Below are 22,000 nucleotides of genomic sequence, written 5' to 3' on the forward strand. Positions count from 1 at the left end.
AATAATTTTTGAATAAAATAACTTTATTTATATTAATATAAATCACTTATCATTGGTATCATTGGTTAAATATATATCATCGGTATCATTGGTTCGATTTTCATCACCAGATAGTCAATGTATGCAGAATTTTATGCTATACAATAAATTCATTTATGATTTTTTTTTTTTTAGGCTAGACGGTTTTTTGACGTTTTAGCAAAATCTAAGAAATAACCCTGAATTTCAAGGTTTTTGTGGTCCCAAGTCAGAAGCTCACCTGGAAAAATGGGACAAACTTCAAATCCTTTTACTTCTATATAAATAGAAAGGATTAAAATGATCCCCAGCTTTCCAGGAATTATTTCTGGGCAAAACCCTTTTTTACTGGCCTGTAATTTAAAAGTTGTAAGCCAAAAACTAGAAATAAAGCATTTTTTAAAAATTAATCTTTAATTCACATTTGCCGAAATAATTTTTGTTGGAAAACATCAGATTCGTGTTCAGCAACCCCAAAAACATAAAATAAGCCATAAAAAACAATTACACCAGAACTTTCTACTTTGAGCCCTTTTTAAACACCATTTGACTGGGCTATCAGGGTAAAATCAACAATCAAACTCCAACTCATTTATGTTTTTTATCTTGAACACTATTACTTCAAAGAACACGAACACCTCATCAAAATGAGTAAATTGAAATCCATTTAGGAATGATTAACCCCGATTTGAAAGGTACCAAGTTGAAAACCTCGCCCCAAATTAAAACTACAATCATCTCACCCTCATCCCAGAGGCTAGCTGTAAAAGGGAGGGCAAATTACTCAGACGTCCTGTAAAGAGAGGGTTGGGAAGGGGGTTGAGAGAGAGAGAGAGAGAGAGAGAGAGAGAGAATTGTTGCGAGGAACTACCACCAGGGAGCAGCACCGACTGGATTACTCCGTACTCGTCAAGTTAGCGCCAGCGCGAACGTGTTATCTCAACCTACATCTACGCGGTCAGTGTTCGTATAAACAAACACTGGGTCGTTTGGTGTGTTTAGGACCGGAGATCCTGCACAATGTCAAATAAACCTACTTTTTCAACGATGTCTTTATTTGAGGGTTTACTTTATATCGTAAAGCGATCTTGTCTGCCTATCAGAAATATAGGATACTTTAAATAAGCGCTCCCATAGCGAAAACTTATATATTTGTATTTTTAACGATGACTTCAATTAAATAAGTTAAGAAACATTATTTTTTCTTCTAATCGGCTTTCATTCCCTAAACTTGCGCTACGTATCACATTTATTATTTTAGTTTAAGTAGCTTATATACACGCACTTATAAAATGAATATAATACAATCATAGATTAAACATACTCCCTAAGGGAGTATGTTTAATCTATGATACAACTAACTGCATACGTACTTTCACATCGATTGGTATTTTGTACCACTATTGATTAAAGGGGTTTTATCTTACTTAACCCACTTAAGACAGAAGTTTCACGTTTTAACTTCTGTAACGTATAAAAACTGGTACCACTATTGATATAGCCAGCCCGGGGCCATAATATATGTTTATATTAGCTGTAGGAGTTTAAATCTAAAATGTATTCTTTAATTATTTACTCTCTAATTTATAGAGTATACATTTAGGTGCATAGAGTTAACTGTCATTATTGAATTATTAGAATAATTCATGCCATGCAAATCTTAAAATAACTTCAGTACTCAATAAAATGAAGATTGATTTCTTCCTAGTCATATACATGATAAACTAACGCAATACAGTCATCCGACAATTTATGCTTCCTTGCACTGATTAAAGGACAGCAAGCTGCTAATTGCTGCATTTACTTACTTTGCCGCACCATTTATACGTTGTCGCACGGTTTATACTTTGGCACACACGAGTATTCCAACCAAACAACACAAAACAGCGTGGTTTTATTATGCACGTAATCAGAGTACACTTGGAAATAGGTTGGCAACACTTAAATATACTGCTGCTATGATCAGCTGATTGACTATTGATACTACGGTTGTCATTTCGTGTTTATATTATATTTTCGTTCATCGCTTGGTTTTAGCATAACCTAAAGTGTAATATTTGAAAGAGATAATTATAAGTGGGCCTAACATGTTTGAGAATAATGAGCTCAGTGGTTGTGAATATATTTGTGAACACCAGAAGAAATATGTAGCAGAAACTGCAAAACACGTTTCATTAAACCTGTTCCCTGAAAAGTCAAGAAAGAAGTATGAACGAGCATACGAGCTGTTTTCTTCTTGGTGCGTAAGTAAGAAATTTATAAAATTACTTGTTTATTCTATTTATACTGTTTATTACTGTTTGTACCTACGTGCACTCTTGAAAACAAGTAACACCTACAATCAACTGGCGAAGTGTTTCCCATTCCGTTCAACGCTTGCGTTTGTTTAACCTAACCTAAAAACGTGTTGTATAGTGTTTGAAAGACTAATTAATTAGGCCCTATATACTTTATAGTGACTGTAGGAAATAGTTATTTGTGCAACTAGTGAGAAAAGTGAGCAATTGACTCACTCGAGAGAAATCCCTACTCACGAGCCGTAGGCGAGTAAGGAATGGTTTCTCGAGTGAGGCAATTGTAGTCTACTTTGAACTCGAGTTACACATTATACTTTTCCTACAGTTAAAAGAAAACAAATAAATTTGTGAAGACACATAACCTATTTTACACAGAAGTGAACTTTTAATATAACATTTAATGTGAAGTGACAAATACAACAGTACAACAGCTGACCAGCTGATTTACAGCCAGTGCTGCCAACGTATTTCGCGCTCATACGACGTTTCCTGCATGTTACGTGCTCACTATTTCGTGCCTTCACGTTGCAAATCTGGAGTGAGACAAAGTAATTAGAGTGAGACAATGTTAACATTGTCTCACTGATGAGCGAATTGGTCACTTTGCTTTCTCAAATCGGTGAGAGAACATGTACATTGTTAGGTAACTGTAGGAAAATATAATGTGTAACACGAGCGCATATTTCCTTTGCTCACTAGATACACAAATAACTATTTCCTTACACCCATCTTCTTTTAAATTCTCTTTGTATGTTCTTTATAATTCCTTTCTTATGTTGACTTTGTTTGAGATTTTATTTTTAATTCTTCACCGCGTTAGTGCAGGCTATTTATTAAGGTTTTAGCATACCAATACATAAACTTCAAAGGCCTATAATTTATTATTACAAAACTAACTATGGTATCTCTTGTAGGCCTACTCCACACATTTGCCAATCAATGTTAATATACAGGTGGCTGAAAAGTAACTTACACTCCCCTTAACCTTTCAACCATTTGAGATATTTGAAATCTGTTTGTGGCAACCTTCTTAGGTACAATAATTATCGTCAATTTTGAAAATTTTGCCCTTAGGGGTAGGGGGGTAGGGGGTAGCTCAACATTTTCAAATGACAAGTAAGTTATAGTTGAGTTTGGTATCATTTTACAGGTCTTGACGAAAAATAAAATTTGACATAAAGATAACCAAAATACCCCCGCCGCAGTAAACCTGCAGACTAAGCGAATTTCAACTTGTCTGATTACATTTTTACTCAAATATTTCCATAAATAAGACATATTTATTCCCTATTTAAATAACATTAGATTTAACGAGTGCTTAGGTTTGCTGCTACGGGGGAGGTAAAAAGTGTTTTTTGACCATACGTGAATAGTATGGGATGAAATAAATAAATTTGCCAAATTTTATCAATACATATCCATAAACAAGTAAACTACAACAATTTTTATTTTCTCCATAAGAATAACATGGGAATTTTAAATTAAACTATTTTTTAATTTTCTACGTGACCGTTAGGCATACAACAGCGCTTCAATATACTAAATTATTTTTTTTTAAGCTCTACAAAACGGTTTAGAAAAAATTGCAAAACTTTTTGTTTTTAGGGTAAAAAATGGGAAAAACACATTTTTACCCCATAAAACCCCCCATAAACCCCTGTTCCCATGATCCGATTATGCTGGATCGCGAACTCGTTCGAATAAACGTAGGTTTACACGTTTGTACCAAATTTCATCAAAATCGGATCATTTTTGCTCAAGTTATCGCGCTAACGGACATATATATATATATATATATGAATTTGAACGGATGGTGTTTTTGGCCTCTAGGGACCTCAAAATGAAAAAAAAAATCGGTCCCGCGTCCAGGTCTTACCATGAGTACTACGGTAATAGCTTATTCCCTATATGGGAAAGTCGCTAAAATCGGCCCACTAATAACAAAATGGTGCCCTAAATCGTTTCAAATTCAAATAACCAAGAACGTGGCAAAAAAAATTAACCTTCCCCCTCTTTAACTTGTTGCGATACTTGAAATCGGTTTGCAGCAACCTGTTTGGATATGAAAAGCTACAATAATTATGGTCAGTTTTGAAAATTTTGCCCTTAGGGGTAGTGGGGGTAGGGGGTAGCTCAAAATTTTCAAATAGCAAGTATAGTCGAGTTTGGTATCATGTTACAGGTCTTGACGAAACATAACAATTAACATAAAGAAAATAGAAATCGGATCACTAATACCAAAACGGCAGCTAAAATGATTAAGACAATGGTTATTAAAAGTAGTATTGAACTGCCATTTTGTTATTAATGGTCCGATTACTATTTTCTTTATGTTAATTGTTATGTTTTGTCAAGACCTGTAAAATGATACCAAACTCGATAGTACCCGCTATTTGAAAATTATCCCCTATCCCCGCTACCCCTAAGGGCAAAATTTTCAATATTGACCATAATTATTGTAGCCCCACATATCTAGGAAGGTTGCCGCAAACAGATTTCAAATATATCAAATGGTTGAAAAATTAAGGGTAAGTAACTTTTCAGCCACCCTGTATAGCAGAAGAACCAATGTTCGGCTAGACACCAAATCGAGCGAGAAACAAACTATGACCATAGATAAAACATACTACCTTATGATTTGCCTTATGATTGCCTTATGCTATGACATAACCCAAATACGGTTAATGCTTGATGTAAAACCAAAATTAATCAAAAAACTGTTCTGATCATTGAGAAATCCGTATTAAACTCTAACGTTTTAATTTGCAAGTCGGCAATGAATCTGTGTCCACCATGGAGTACTAATTTATTATATTTATTTAAGAAAAGATTACACAACTATAAATGAAACTAGTAAGAAACAAGCATAATCAATTAATTGTACTTATTTGCTGTTGTTAAGCCCCTCTCAAGCCGGTACAGACACGGTATATTGTAGTGATATCTTTGATCACTCTGGTTTGATTAAGCTCAGACCAGTTAGATATCAACAATGCCAGTGTTCTTGGCAAGGTTTAGGGCAGAGTTCCAGACACTCTTGTACACTACAGACTATAACACGGAGTAAATTCATAGCATTTCAGACATTGTACAACATTATGCGTTTACACATCTGTTTTTAGTAATTGTATTTAAGTATGTTTATCAGTTGAGTTCAAGTAATCAAGAGTAACATTTCTTTGCGTATCGTGACACCGAAAAAGTTTTTCTGTAAAATAAATCAGATTTTTTTATTTAGCTTTGGGTGTACGTACATCTCCAGATCGTAACAGCTAAAAACATAACAATATGAATGTCAGGAGTACTCTGTGAAACATAAACTGTTTATATTTGACCATCGTAAATAGAACCTCTGCATAACTCATCGAACAACCGCTGAACGTCCGGATAGTGCAAAGCCAGTTAGTACTAATGGGTTTCTAGTTCAGTTGGCCAACTTATGTTGAAAGCAAGTTATGATTGTAGGATTATAGCTCAGTTACGATTAAACTCGAATAATGAAATTTTAGAGCTATGTCAATCTTGCATATTGTATAATTTGGAGAAAACATATTAATTGTTAAAATGTGTTAATACTGTTCTGTTAATACTGTTCTATGAAATGGCGACCATACAAAGTAGGTATTTTAAGGCAAGTATGAATGGAGATGAGTGTAGGATGAGTGGCGCGATCTTGTAGTCTTGTTAGTGACTAAGGCCGACATTCCTTAGACACAGCTCTTAATTAATAGTCCATACAGCTAATGGCAACTAAGGGACCTACAGGTTATAGTGGAATCCGAACCACATTTTTGCCTTGGTAATTACGAATTGGTCTAATTATCAGGATAGTACTGCGGATAGTCGTAGTACTCACCCGTGCGGACGTTAATCCACACCAGGGAGTATCGCATCCACAGTGCATGCCTATAAATATCCACAATTCGTGACTTCCTAGTAGCTGGATTACAGGACGACGCCACCCGTCCCCATACAGGGTCCCATTAGTAGGTAAGTATAAAAAATGTAGGAATAGGTGTAATGACTGTTAGAGAGTTATTCACCATTTTTGTGTGTTTTAAATTCATATCTTTAAAACTTTTAAGGATATCATTATGAAATTTGGTATACGAGTTCAGGGAGAAGAAATAATAATCTTCTTACATCTGAAATATATGACCATTTTGAGTGGAAATAATTATTAAAAAATAGTTTTTCCTTTAAAAAATACCGGTAATTTCTTTTTTAACACTTAAATTATTAAAGCAATACTAATTTTATGTTAAAGTTTCTAGTACCGTACGTTAACCTTTATTTAGCATTTGTAATTTTGTGTCAAACAACACCAATTCGATGACTCAAAAAGTTAGTTTATCTAAGGATGGGAACTAGTCCATTGGCAGAGTGTGATAGTTCTGTCCCCAAGGTCCCGGCTTAAAATTCTACCAATCACTAAAGGCTATATAATACCTATGGTAAAGTATAAATACCCACGCCAAAGCAAACCTGCAGACTAAGCGAATTTCCATTTGCCTGATTGGAATTACTCTAAAATATTTCCTTTAAAATATCACATTTATTCCATGTTTAAATAGCATTTTTTAACGAGTACTTAGGTTTGCTAAAACAGGGAGGGTAAAAATTGTTTTTTGTGTGGAATTTTAGGGTAATAGTTTAGTATGAAATTAATTCCCTTTTCCAAAATAAAATGTATCAAATTAAGTTTATAAACAAGCATATTACAACCGTTTACTTATTCTCCATTAAACAACATCGTAATTTGAAATATAATTTTTTTTTGAATTTTCTTCGTTACCATTAGGCGCATGATAACGCTTTAATATACTAAATTATTTTTTTTAAGCTCTACAAAATGATTTGAAAATAATTGACAAAATTTTATGAAACCTCCATAAACCCCCTTTCCCATAGCGCGATCATGCTGGTTCCCGAACTCGTTCAAATAAATGTAGGTTTTCACGTTTATACCACACTAGCTGTAACCCGCGGGCTTTGCGCCGTTTAACTTCTTAATTTTTAAGATTATCTCGTTCGCATGGCTCAATCACGTCCTGGTTGAAGTTTGTTCGCTACGTTCACTCACCTTTAGTTGGAGCTCGTTCGCTGCACTCACTTGCCTTCAGGTTAGCTCGTTCGCTACGCTAACTCGCCTCCAGGTTGAAGGTCGTTCGCTACGCTCACTCACCTTTTGGTTGCAAATTAGCTGTTGTCATAAATGTAAAAGAAATAATAGTGCTGCACCCTGTTGGTAATCCTTGTATCTTTAATGCTATTGAACATCATAGAACAGAACCAACTTGTTTAATTGAAACAGCTGTTAAGATTCAATAATTCCATTTCTCATAAGGTTAACATGGGAAACTCCAGAGCCACTGGGACGGAGCCCGAAAGGATTTTTGAAATAATAATATGCCTATATGTTAATTGGGAATGTGAGCTATCATCATGCCAAAATTCAGCCCAATCCGATCAGTATTTTTCGCGTTCACTTGTCACAAACATACATCCATACATCCATACATCCAAACTTTCCCTTTATAATATTAGTATGATTTCATCAAAATCGGATCATTTTTGCTCGAGTTATCGTGCTAACGGACAAACACTCATATATATTATAAGGAATCTCTATTTCCACCTTATAAACTACTGCTAGGTTGATTATAAATCAATTTTGTGCCTGTTAAACTAGTTTTCTTGTTAACTAACTAAGATGCATTTGGTTCTATAGATTAGAATGAGTAGATTTTATCTTTATTTTTTTTTATTCGTTTAAATGCTAATTTAGAGGTCGTTAACATTTATGACGCCTAAGATATAAAATTTGTTATTGATTGTATTTTTAAACGTAAAATATGATTAAAATTTATATTCCAGTTTAAAAAATTGAAAGCATATGCGGATTTTAGTGTGTCAATATTACACATCCTAGACAACTGTCTTGAAGCGTACAGACAAATAGGAATTTCAATCACAATCAACATGCTTACGTATTCTAGCAACATTCTAATATTGAATTATGGAATTGTGAACATTTTATTTTAAAAAAGATTTTGTCATCTATGTGGTTGTAGTTTTGTGTTGGTGATTTAAATTCAAATACCAGTACCTAATATTTATTTACGTATTCACTAATCGTACTATTTTTCTAATAGGGAAGTTTATATAACTTCATTATTTAAAAGTTTATAATTAAAATCTACTGCCTTTGATGTCAAACCCCTTTGTTTGCATTTCTGTAGATCAGTCCATAAAGATGTTCTACAGATTATACAGAAGTCTTTGAGCCCCCTCCATGTCTTCCCTCCAATCCCCTTCCTGAATAACAATGTCAGAGGTTGCCGAGTGCAGATATAGTCGTCATCAACCATATAGTTACATATAATATAATATTTTGTTATGCGTTTATTGCAACACATTTCGTAATTTTTTTTGTAATTTAAAAATACTGTATATTTGTTCTTCATAAACCTAAGATTAATCAATAAACCGGTCTTAAAAAGCGAATCACAATGTTTTTGAGCTTCAAAACCATTAACACGTCTTGCATATAGTACGAATATATAAGATATGGTTAAGATTAATCTATGAAGAATTCATCGTAAAATACAGAAGATTTACACCAACAGGAAATATTTACAAGAAGATTTACTTTATATATTCACTAGCTGTAACCCGCGGGCTTTGCCCCGTTTAACTTCTTAATTTTCAAGATTATCTCGTTCGCATGGCTCAAACACGTCCTGGTTGAAGTTTGTTCGCTACGCTCACTCACCTTTAGGTTGGAGCTCGTTCGCTACGCTCACTCACCTTTAGGTTGGAGTTCGTTCGCTGCGCTCACTTGCCTTCAGGTTAGCTCGTTCGCTACGCTAACTCGCCTCCAGGTTGAAGTTCGTTCGCTACGCTCACTCACCTTTTGGTTGCAAATTAGCTGTTGTCATAAATGTAAAAGAAATAATAGTGCTGCACCCTGTTGGTAATCCTTGTAACTTTAATGCTATTGAACATCATAGAACAGAACCAACTTGTTTAATTGAAACAGCTGTTAAGATTCAATAATTCCATTTCTCATAAGGGTAACATGGGAAACTCCAGAGCCACTGGGGCGGAGCCCAAAAGGATTTTTGAAATAAGAATATGCCTATATGTTAATCGGGAATGTGAGCTATCATCATGCCAAATTTCAGCCCAATCTGACCAGTATTTTTGGAGTTTACTTTTCCCATACACACATACAGCAACCACCTCTTTTTTATAATAGTATAGATAGATAGATAATCACTTTAATTTAACAGTTGTCACTTGATGTAAAGCTCATACATTTTTGCACAAAACCACCATTCGGTCAAAGCTTTTGATATACTATACTAACTTATATCCTGCTTGATGGCAGTAATATCGTATGGATCACGTTTAGATGTAGATTTAAGCATAAGGTTCTTGTTACCTGTCCCATCAGTAATCATAAACTATTACGTGGCCGCAGTTTCAGATTACTAATGGTAACAGTGTCACAAGAACAATTAATAGGTTATCATGATACTGAATCTTCGTTAAACCCATTAAAACAGCAATGCACATAAGAGCTCAATCAATAATTATTCGACCATCGCTACATTTAAACCTGAATACTATTTGAAAATTAGTGAAATTTCCTGTGTAGCTTTGTCACCAAGAACAGCTGTTTATCTTCCTTTTTACAAGGACGATTTTAAAAACCTGTTTTTCAAGGGAAGCTGAGTCCGGAGGTGGCATCTTGACTACATACTGACTTTACATAGGATTCAATCGGAAACTTTAGTATTACCTGGTGAGCCCAATATCCGCTTGGCTACACAGCTTGAAGGTCGGAAATGTACGAAAAAGGATTGACAAAATGGCTAACACAAGCGGTGACGCCGTAATAAATCATTGAACCATAGAAAACCCAAGAAAAAAGTAATTTTGCTGGAAATCATCATGTCAGTTGATATTGTAATAGTAGATTATATCTTAAGTAATCAAAAAATCTTTTTGGTTTTGACAAGGCATTTGAACTTCACAGATTTGCAGTGTCCCAAACAATATTGTGTATTAAATAGATTAAAACAAAACTTTATCAACAAGGAGGAAGAATATCACCAACATCACACTAAAGACGTCATAAACAAAACAGATCATTTGCTCTTTTGTTGGGGAACTCTCACAATCTCGTGCTCTGCAGATGTTTTATCCATACATTGTCTGCGTAAACATTCTTTGTAAAATCGTTGAACGTTTCATTTATAAAAAAACCTAATTAATAAAATGCACTTATTATATACAGTATTGTAGTTAAAAAACTCAGATGGCGATGACATTAGTAGTTATCCGTAGAGTTAGTGATTCATACAGAGCGTTATTATAAATATTAGTTTTAAGTTGAACTATTTTAATTTTAAATTTTAATTCACCCCTTGGGTCTGATGATGATGATTGGAGTGTCCAATCGAAATCGATCACCACTTACCATCTTTTCTTTTATATGTATGTGTGTCTTGTGAGTAAACAGTACAAGTGTAAATATTTTATTATAAGTGTTATTTGGCGTATTTGATGTGCTTTCAGGTATACAAAACTAATTATTCTAAACATATGTTAACGCACTCAACTGCTTGAGAGTTAATGGCAAAAGTAATAAATAACATTGTTTTAGATTTGTCTAAAAAAGATTAAAATGTTTCGATGAGAACAGTAATATCAAGTTAATAGTAATAATATAATGAAATAATAAGAATTATCATAGAGTAAATTACAGGATGATTATAATATTGTTTGTTTTTAGGATAGTAAAGTAATTAAATGGTGGTAAAGAAATGAAAAGTAATTATTGATATAACGTATAGAAAGGATTAATACTTCATATAGTTGAAACACTTATTATTTTAAACGTATAAAAAAGTTACAAATAAGTTATGCATAAAACTATTTAGAAATAAACTTAACTAAATAACAACTTTGAAAAATATCCAAAAATTTTGTAAACATAACTGAAAAATATGCCTATCATTAAAAACACATAAAAGTATTATTTAAAGTCACAATTTTAAAAAAATTGGCTATAAAACAGCGCTATTAGGATAAATATGGATTTTACAATTAAATAATTATTACACAAGAAATAAAATAAATGAATGAAAACTGAACAAACATGGTTTCTAATTTGTATAAATTTTAATTTGTTTCTAGAGGTTGCCGGCTTTTTTTATTTTGCATTTTGTCAGTCCACATAGACTAATGATGTGCGTGGAACTTATACAGCAAAGTAAGGGGTGAGCCAGTACAGTACGAAGGTGAACTGTACTGATAAAATGTTTGCGGCAGTGACCAGGATCCGAACCAACGACATCGCTGCCTTGGGCCCGAAGTCCGTGACGCTACCAAAAACTCACCTAAATTCCAACACCAGTTATACGAAAAAAAATAAACGCAAAATATTTCTTTCGAAGGATTTTAAATATACAACAGCTGTTTTTTATATTATGTAGAATAATAAAACCAACACAAAAACAATCTAACAAAGGAATATAAAATCCATTCAATCTGACAATTATTTAATTTTAAATTAACTATTACAGTACTTTGTATAAAGACAGAAACGACGGTGGTGGATCAATAGGTGCCTACTCCCTTCGGAGGGAGGTGGTAAAGGGGGGCCTCCCCCCCTAAATTACCCCCTCCTTACCTTGCTCGCAATGCAGGCCCACTGGCCCAGTGTTGACAAACATGTGAATAAGGCAACACCCTTGGTGTAGTAGTGAACCATGTTGTGTGAAAAGTGGGTTAAAAACTCAAAAGTGTGTTGAAAATCTAATTCTGTGAGATTCTCAGAGCTGTTGGTGGTAAACAGATTGGTCAATATTGCTTAAAGTCCTTTCACCGGGAAGAGGAACCGGCCGGGTTACCTGGTAGTTGATAATAGTGCATTACAGTTTGTAAGTATTGATGAAAAGCTAGTAAATCTACTACTAGTAGCTGCAATGTGATACAATAGACACTGCGTATTTGGCAAGCCTTGATCAATACGACGTTAGCGTAAGTTCTTTGTTTTCATGAGCTAGGTTTATGTAAGAGTAAATAACAAGATTTTTATGTATGAATAATGTATAATTATATGTAACTATTGTAAAATCCTTAAACGTTACCGTCCAAATATCAAAAATATTAATGATTTTTACAAAACTTCAAATTTATATTGTATTACTATAGAGGTAAACACTGCAAATATATAACTAATTGTATTTATTTTTTAGGTAATCTTCTTGGTTGAATAATACGAAGATTTTCAATTTGTTAATTGAATTTAAATTAATTATACATATCTCAAGAGTTAGGTTAAATTATTCGGGTTAATTTCAATAGAATACTCCCTAGAATTACAATCATTAGTATAAAGAACACTGAAGCAAGTGTTAATTCCAAGTATGTTTGGGGGATAATATCGCAAATAAAACTCATATAATAGATGTATATGTAGTATTAGATGATTTACTATTAATATGTGATACAACAACTCTTAAAACCCAATGAAATGCTGCAGTTAATTGTTTTATTACTTAAATGTGTTGGCAATATGTATCTATGAAATACTGTACCGGTATATGTGGTACCAGATTCTAAATTGGGGCAGAGTAAAACAAATGCAAACTCTGACGATCGTACTAGAATGACGCAACGACTGACGATTGGAGATCATTAGCGCTCAACATGTAATTAGTCAATTTGTAGTTAATCATCCTTCAACGTAGTATAATAATACACTCATCAATACCTGAACTCATATCGATTCAAAAACTGTTCTCTAGGACAAACAAGAAAATAACATATGATTTACTAAAAAAAACACGGTACATGCGCAAATCATGCAACTAGATTGCACACCGTTGAACTGTTGCATGTGTGTGTGTGTGTGTGAGACCATTGCATAGTGTAAATGAACACAAGTTGAGCTGCGTAATCACTGCGATTGACTAATACATTCAAGTATATTGAATACGATTCCTTAATACAACGGAGGCAATTAAGAAACAAACAATGTCTGTAGCATTTAGAAGAGTCTGTATGCTAATAAGTTTGTAATGCTCATTTCATTTCAATTGGTAGGAAAATTTGAACATAAAACATAGGCTAATGTGTTTACCACACATAATTAAAATTTTTACACCGACAACAATGTACAGTTCCCGTGAAGAAAATGTGCAAAATAAAATAAAATCTATTATCACATGGCTTTTAATGGAGGTAGATCTCCATTAGTGAAATTTCACCTTACTTAGTGCATTTTTTATGACGTTAGATTAATAATTGGCATAAGGTGTGAGCAGAACCAACGCATCTCAGCATTATCACAAAGCTAAAACCTATTAGCGTTTGGCAAGAATTGAACCCACGCCTCCCGGGCAGTCATAATAATTGGTCACCCGTATGCAATAAAGAATACATCGAATTAATAGCAAACGTTTGCCGATAAGACAAAGCTGCTTAAAGGATCTAAGGTTGATTTGTTTGTTTGGTTTCAACGTTTTCGCAACCATATAAACTCACTCAGAAGCTCTTAGGTAGGGAAGCCTGTTTGACGCCTTAAATATTGGCAACAACAACAAAGGAAACATAATTGAATATGTTTCAACCCTGTAACATAACCTCACTTTATTAATAACGTTATTATATTTTGATACAATAAAGAAATTGCAATGTCTATACAACGTGATTGCAACAAGATTGCCTGAATTTCTTTTGTAGGTCACCTTCATAAAAACTTGATTTCGTGGAAATTGTCTGTTGTTGGGAAGATTTCAACTTTTATAGAAAACAAGAAACAAAGAAAAAGTCTTTATTTTTTACAAATTTTACAAATGATTTATTATTTAACTGCCATCCTGTACCAAATGCATTTATTTTATTTTATTAGCGAATTTTCCTATAGGGAAGTAGCTATTACCGTAGGTGGCACGGCAAGACCTAGACCCGGGACCGATTTACTTTTTCATTTTGATGTCCCCTGAGGCCAAAAACACCATTGGTTCAAATTTTTATATATGTATATATATATATATATATATATAGATTTATTTATATAGTCCGTGAACGCGATAACTTGAGTAATTTTTGTCCGATTTTGATGAAATTTGGTTAAAATGTGTAAAGCGGGATAAACTTGAATGAACCAGCATGATCGGACAATGGGAACGGGGCTTTAAGGGGGGTTTTATGGGGTAAAAACGGGTTTTTCTTACTTTTGACCCTCAAAACACAAACTTTTCCAATTTCCCTTTAGACCCTTTTAAAGATCTTAAAAAAAACAAATAATTTAGTATATGAAAGTATTTTTGTTCGGTTATTAGTAACGGAGAAAATAAAAAAAAATTTAAATTTAAAATTCCCATGTTATTCTTATGGAGAATATTGTCAAATGTTGTAGTTTGCTTGTTTATGGATATATTTTGATCAAACTTGGCAAACTTATTTATTTTGTACGAAGGTATCAATATTTTACTAACAAACACACTTTATTAGTTTCCTTGTAGCAGCAAACCTAGGTACTCGTTAAACCTAATGTTATTAAAATATATTTAAATAAAAATCAATTCAGACAAATGGAAATTCGCTTAGTCGGCAGGTTTGCTGCGGCGGGGGTATTTTTATTTTACATTCCAACGGACAGCTCCATTTTGATATTGGTAAACTTATGATAAAGACTTTTTTAAGACTAGTACAATACAATAGTTGATAGTGAATTGAGTAAATTAGTTAAGATCAAAACGACAAAAAATAAGTGACAGACAACAATATGGCAAGTAGCAAAACAAGTGGAAAAACATGATAGTTACAACAAAACTAATCCAATAGTGCTTTAACAACGAGAGCAATAATAAAATTTGAATCGAGTAACAATATAAAGAATAACAGTGTTTATAAATTAACAATGAAATAACAATAAATTACAAAGAATAACAGGTTGAAGAATTAACAAAGAAATAAATTTGTCATCAATAATAACAGTATAAAATTGTATAACAAATAAACTGCATTCTTATTCCGTTTTAATATCCTTTTAGAGTAAAATTGGAAGGTGAACTGACACATCGTCTTTAAATATCAATAGAAACTAAAGTCAAGTTCAACGAGTTCCAATGCAATTATTGTTTCCAATTTGTAGTTAGCATGATGCAATGAAACTAGTTGCTCTGCCCGTGTTTCGCTACTGGGTGAGAATGTAGGAAAGAAAAATTCGGTTCTTTAAATCTACTATGAGTTATCACACACTTACCAGGAAAAATATGCTCAATTGTACTTATTGATTATTTAAATGCAGATTTCTTAATGTATTGCCATTTCTTTATATAGTGTATTGCATTTAAAATATATGCAAAAGTCTAATTCATTGATAAGGATGAATTTTATTGTTTTGATTATCTGCTGCCGATATTTTATAATGATGCAAAAGGTAACGTTTGTTTAACCCTTTTATACCTAGGAGCACAAAATAGGTAGATACCTGTTTAAAGCAGTAATAATAAAATACTAAAATAAGACTTAAGTTTTGTTAAAATCTTTTAGTAATCATTAGAAACGTTCGAATGAATAAGTATTTACTGTTGGGATTTTAAAAATAAAGAATATCTACGTGCAATCAAAACTAAGTTAGTACTAATTTAAATATCATTTATAAATTTTTAGTAGAGTAAAGTAAAACAGAATATCGACATGTTCAGTTAGGTTGTATAATTGTACAATATCTGCATACAACTTTAACTTTACTTTGGTGTCGATACCAGGCTCGATCTGTCACTAACAGTTTGGTATAACGAGAGATTCGTTTATGGGATGTCTGTGGGGGAGGTATAAGATTGCCACTTATGTAATAGTCCTCTTAACCCTTACTGTCGGGAATAATATTAATTACGGAAGCCAAAAACAGCGTTTTAACTAACGAACTTCCTCTGAAAAGTTGTTTTTTGTGGTCATAATTTTCCAAATATTATCATAAAGATTAATTCTTACTGCTACACTAGTACCACTATATTTCAACGGTATATTGCTTAGCAAGTTTTTAATATGAACTAATTTGAAAGCAGAATTGTTTTAATCGTGTTTTAATGTAAAACGGTCGAAATTTAACAACGTTTATTTTGAATTGGTTAAATTTATTGAAATTGTTATTGGGTAAACGTTTGCGAAGAGAAATTAAAAAGAGAACCATGAACATTAAATACCATAGATTTGTAAGATAACAACTCTGGCTGTAAGATAAATGCTAACAGAAACTTTGTAGCCGAAAGTAATTTTGAACTTTGAAATGAGTGTTGCTGAACATTTGACTACGACAGTTCTAAGTTTGAATTACAGTACTGTAGTTTCTTTCATATCTATGAGAGCATCACATGGGGAAGTGGCGGAAACTAAAAGAAATTCTTAGTTCATGAATACACTTCTTGTAAAATAGTATGTACTCAAATTAAACTATTATTTTATCAAAATATTTTTTATCAAGAAAAGGATGGATCGTTATCTAAATTAGTTATCATGTCATTAATAACGAATAAATTAGCTAGAAAATGTTCAGCGACAAGGATTTGGAGTTGCTAAAAGAAAAGCTACACACCTACTAGACAATACAGTACAGTATTCACCAAGTGATTTCCACAAAAACCTACAAAGTGAATTTAAAATCAACCTTTATAAATGTACTGTATCTAGGTTATTATAAAACAAAAATCCCTCTCGAGTTATCATTTTTGAAGTTTGAACCTTGAAATCTTTTGTACAGTATATTTCCAATTACCTAAGAAGATATTTTTGGGCAGAACCTGATTAACAGGAATTTCTTTTTGATTGTGTTTTTGGAACAAAAAATAGTGATTAGGAATGCTTGACCGTTATCATTCTAACTCTGACATTACTAAGTTTTGGGCTTTCAAATTATTATAATACTTCTTGAAGTTTCGGTAGTCAAATAGACCAAGGAAAAATATGATTGACGCGGACTCGTCCCTTGCATTTGGTGCAACATCATCAATAATTAACAGACTATTGACAGTGGAGGAGTGGCTTTGCATGTTCTAACCTAGGCTTGTAAATGTCACTTACATCCTGGGGGCATGTGGCACATGTAAGACATCCTTACCAGTAAGGGAAATTACTAAGGCCTTAAAAAGATAAAATTATTTTGGGCTACCACTTTACCACCTAAAATATTTAAATCCAAACGGACTAGACTGCAGTTTAGTTTATAACATTTTAAAGTAGTAAATCTAAGGTAAATATTTCTTATACGAAATGTGTATACAAATTTAAAACCTGTTGGCATTTAAAATTGTGCACCAACTTCAACTCGCACTTTTGCCATGACAAATTATTGTTTATGTCATAAATGTTTTCATTTTTGCGTTTGCTCTAGCACTCCCTGCCATCAAATGCCAATTAAGAAATAAATTAATTCGATTAGTTTAGTTTTCATTTAATTATTTAAAAAAGCAATAATAATGAAATCGGTCCATAATGGGGAAAATAGTTTGTCTTGTATCATTAGAATGAAATACAGTGTCCGTTTTCTTATTATTCCAGTAGGCCTACATTTATGTTGTACTTAGTTTTTTATTTTTTTAAGATGTACACATACATTAACCAACTTAAGAGCAGTATTATTGCTCCAGCATATAACAAACTGCGTTTTGGTTTTTGGTAGAGAACATTCCGCAAAAGTACAATACCCCCGAAGCACGGGTTAAGTGCTACCCTGGCCCACGCTGGCCAGAAGATAACACTATAGACCACTCAACCAAATTAGAAGACTTTCAGCGATGAAAACTAAGAATATTTAAGTCTTTAAAAACACGGTTTTTACGAAATCTTTGTTTAAAAAATATTGTTGTAAATAGTGGAAAATGTTTTGCACCTTGTAATATGGTTTGTTTGTTATATAACTTGAAGTTGAAGCAACATCTTTGAATTTACCAACTCATAATTTATATGACACTTTCATGCTTTCATAGCGGCAGACGAGATAGGGTAATTACCATACCAAGATCGTCGTAGTCTAATTACGCTAAAATTAGTTTATGGTCCATGACTTTTTATTTATTTATTTCCAACGGCAAATGATACCAATACTTAATAGCAATCATGGTGCAACATAGCTACATACAAAGAATATACAGCAATATACAGAATTCCTGTATTTGAACATTATCCTAATGAAATTTTGATATTTTTCAAATAGGAAATTCATCAAATATCAGCGCTTAAATAAGTGTCCCCATAGAATATGCCATAAAATATGCGTATAATGGAAATACGCATATTTGTATTCAAAGTTTTCACCATATTTACAGCGAACCTAAAAATAGGACGCCTGTTTAGAATGGTTACATAGAATACCAATACAGTTAAAGGCTCGATTGTTCCGAAAACCGCTGCAGTGATAAGTTAAAAAAACAAGTTAATAAATCAATAGAATATTTATTAGACTGTACTACATTGGGTGAAAAATATGAACTAAGTACTACAGGTAGGTAAACCTTTTAACTAAAACTCATCTTACAACAAAAGAAGTGCTGTGACTAAGACATATAACTACTCGTGTTTTTAAAATTTGTAGCTCCAGACAGGCTCCAAATCACTTGGCTATTTGCCACCAACCTTAACCAATCAAGTCATTATCTTCTAGTTATTTAACCTCCAACGGCTCAATATTATGGATGAAGTGTTCAAATTAGCGCTGTAGAAAAGGTAAATAAATTATTTATTAAAATAAGCCAATTATCGCAATTCATCCCAAAACCAGTTAAACTTTTCCTCGTTCGCTTCTAAATTACTTATTCCGCTCACAGATATGCTAGTAGCCAATTAAAACTCGAGTTCAGTCAAATGCTACGGAACGACTCATCTCAAAGTTAGGACTTTTGCTTTTGGCTGCAAACTTTGCGTGTTGTTATTCGTCTTTCGCCCGAAGTTCTCTAAATTGTCTAAACACTGCTCTCTTTGTGAATCAAATAACAGTTATGTTTGCCGTTATCACTTGTTTGATCGCTGGCACTTGCCCAACGATGCCTTGAATTCGTTGTTTGCTGCAGTCGTAATATATTTTTTTATTTTTTTTTTTTACTGCTCCAATACAGTAGTATTATTCGTTGTGGCGTTTTCGCATCCCAAACTCCTGGAAATGTCTAATTGAGACAAGTTCATTCATATGACGGCAGGTTAAAACTCACACAATGGTGAATAACTAGTTTGGTTAAACTCAAGATGTATGTCCAGACAAGCGTTGACTTTTATTATTGACATTTCAAAGAAAAAGACGCGCTCATTTGACCAATGGTTTAAAATAATAGGTTGTTCACTGGTTCCCTGGACACATTAATCCATTTATCATTCGTCTATTCGGTGAAATATTATTCTCTAGCCTCAAGTATTTATTTTAATATACTTTTGTATTAAACCAACCGTATTTGAATTTTTTTGCAATACGCTCAACGCTCAGTACCTACCAGTTAGTTGATTCTACAGGTAAATCATTCATTTTCTTATGAAAATACACAAAAACAGTTCACTAACATTATGTTTAATAAAACAAATAATAATAAAGAAATGTAAAAAAGTTAAATATACTAAGATTGATTATAGCAAATAAAAAAAAACTAACAGCTTTCCTCCTAATGTAACACAGATTATCACCATTTAGTAAAAACACAGCTTTTAGTTTATCACGTATCTTGTATAAACGGTGGTTTTATATTAGTCGTACGGCGCGCCAGTCTGTAAACATTATTGCTCTGTGGCAAATATTTGGCGACAGACGCAATAATATCCTACTCTATGGCGACCAACACAATCTCGCCATGCTCTTTTGTTCGTGACTGTACTAACCTTGTCAACTAACGGATTTACACTGTAAATATTCGGTAGCCTAAATTCAAATTAGTTCAGTGAATTACCTTATATGTGAAACTTAATTTGTCGTATCTGGGTTCGTGACCACTGCTGTGCGTTTAAAGGGAACTTAGAAACTACTTTTATACTACGAAATTTAAATACTGATTTTCATATTGTTATCATTGTTATATACGGTGTGTGTCCGCTAGGGCAAATGTTAAAATTGTTCCAGGTGTTTAAGGGTGTGATTTATTAAATGTTAACATATCTGTTGAAGTCAAAGTTGTTAATTAATTAACAGTTCTCACGAAGATACAAACATCCTGTTTCTAAATTGTAACTACGGTACATCCAGATTTACAAGATTTATAAGCTGATGTATTCTTATTCAAATTTAAAATCGATCACATACTATGTATGTAATATGGGGTTTTGGTTAAATAATAAATTGTATTAAGCAGTAAACAAAATTTTTAGCCAGGGCTCTAATAATCTTGTTCACCATCTAGTCTACAAATGGGCTAAATGTAATAATATTATTAACAAGTCAATTATCTCTATAGTATTTAAGATAACTCTAGCCTATGTAAAATGTTAGTGGGCTACTCTGTTTCTTTGCTTTTTACAGTCGATTAAATTCCCTTTCTTTGTTGAAAAAGTAAATGATCAAGGGGTTTAAAAAAATGGCAAAGTCACATATCGAAGTTCCGGAACCCATTTTGCACAATTAGTCAATTTGTCAAACTAAAAAGAATTGACTTTACGAAGCAAAGATGATTCATATCCAATATCCTGCCTTGGAACACAAAATTCCATACAAAAATAATTTGGCCTTAACTTAAGATTTTACAAGAAACTAAAGTAAAATCTTGGAAGTACAGTATTATACACTAGTAAAATAATTCAACCCTGTTAACTTTCACTATTACATGCTGTACAAAGAGAAAACAAACATGTTCACTTAGCGGAGCACAAAAACAAATTCATGTTTACAAAAGAACAGCGTTGAAACATTCAAAAACACCCGTTTGACGTTATAGACACACAGGTTTTGTTTATTTTGGCCATGATTGTATTTTTGCAGTTTTAACACAATTCTATATGTTCCAGACTGCTCATTTTTTACAGTGCGTTTATACCATTTTTGATAAAAATATTCTATTTTATCTTTCTTGTTTCAAGGCTTAAAGAAAGGAAAGTATCATTTTATTGCTTGAATTAGTGTTTTATATAAATTGTATACAATGTTTAGCTAGAATAGTGCATAATCTTTATTCGATCGCATTGAGTTGACAAATAGACGTAGAATGTTTCGGCAATGTAGAGGTTATACAAGAACAATTAAACTCTTGTACTGCGATCGTGATACAAATTAACTGACGGCGTCCGTAAATGAGCTTCGATTTATTTAATCACATCATATAATTGTGTTAAGTGCTAAGCGTCTGAGAACTTGGAAAGTAGGGCTTGGTTCGCTCAGACAAATTGAAGGTGTTTAATCAGCTGACCATTGGCCATTTCCCGCCGTATTTTCCATCCTCCACATCCTTTCCTTTAATAACTCCCTACGTTTTTGCTGCGGTCTTAACAATCGTACCAAATAATCTTTCTGTATTTAACACCAAGGAAGTTGAAATATAATTACAAATTGAACTTAACAAATCCGAAATACGAGTAACAATAACACTTAATTGAAGAACGTAGGCCTATACTTATTAGTTGATTGGAAAAATATATTCAATAGACAAGAAGACTTCACCATGAATCTAAAAGATCCACTCCAATGTTACTAA

The 22,000-nt window shown here is 32.9% G+C and overlaps 2 protein-coding genes across 4 annotated transcripts in view; both read left to right on the forward strand.

The window, feature by feature from the left end:
• LOC129000891 (uncharacterized) overlaps positions 1 to 22,000 on the forward strand; it is a 157,380-nt gene that overhangs the window by 97,063 nt on the left and 38,317 nt on the right. The window lies entirely within an intron of this gene.
• The window catches only part of LOC129000890 (uncharacterized), a 33,724-nt gene continuing 23,784 nt past the window's right edge, over positions 12,061 to 22,000 (forward strand). Inside the window, exon 1 of one of the 2 annotated variants that reach the window (XM_054427962.1) lies at positions 12,061 to 12,368. The gene's annotated coding sequence lies outside the window, so the exon portion shown is untranslated. The remainder of the gene's footprint in view (positions 12,369 to 22,000) is intronic. The other variant, XM_054427963.1, reaches the window with a different exon arrangement.

Source organism: Macrosteles quadrilineatus, unplaced genomic scaffold (assembly GCF_028750875.1).
Source record: "Macrosteles quadrilineatus isolate MER2022 unplaced genomic scaffold, UCM_ALF_1.0 Scaffold_8__2_contigs__length_117827958, whole genome shotgun sequence".
Classification (NCBI taxonomy): Eukaryota; Metazoa; Arthropoda; class Insecta; order Hemiptera; family Cicadellidae; genus Macrosteles; species Macrosteles quadrilineatus.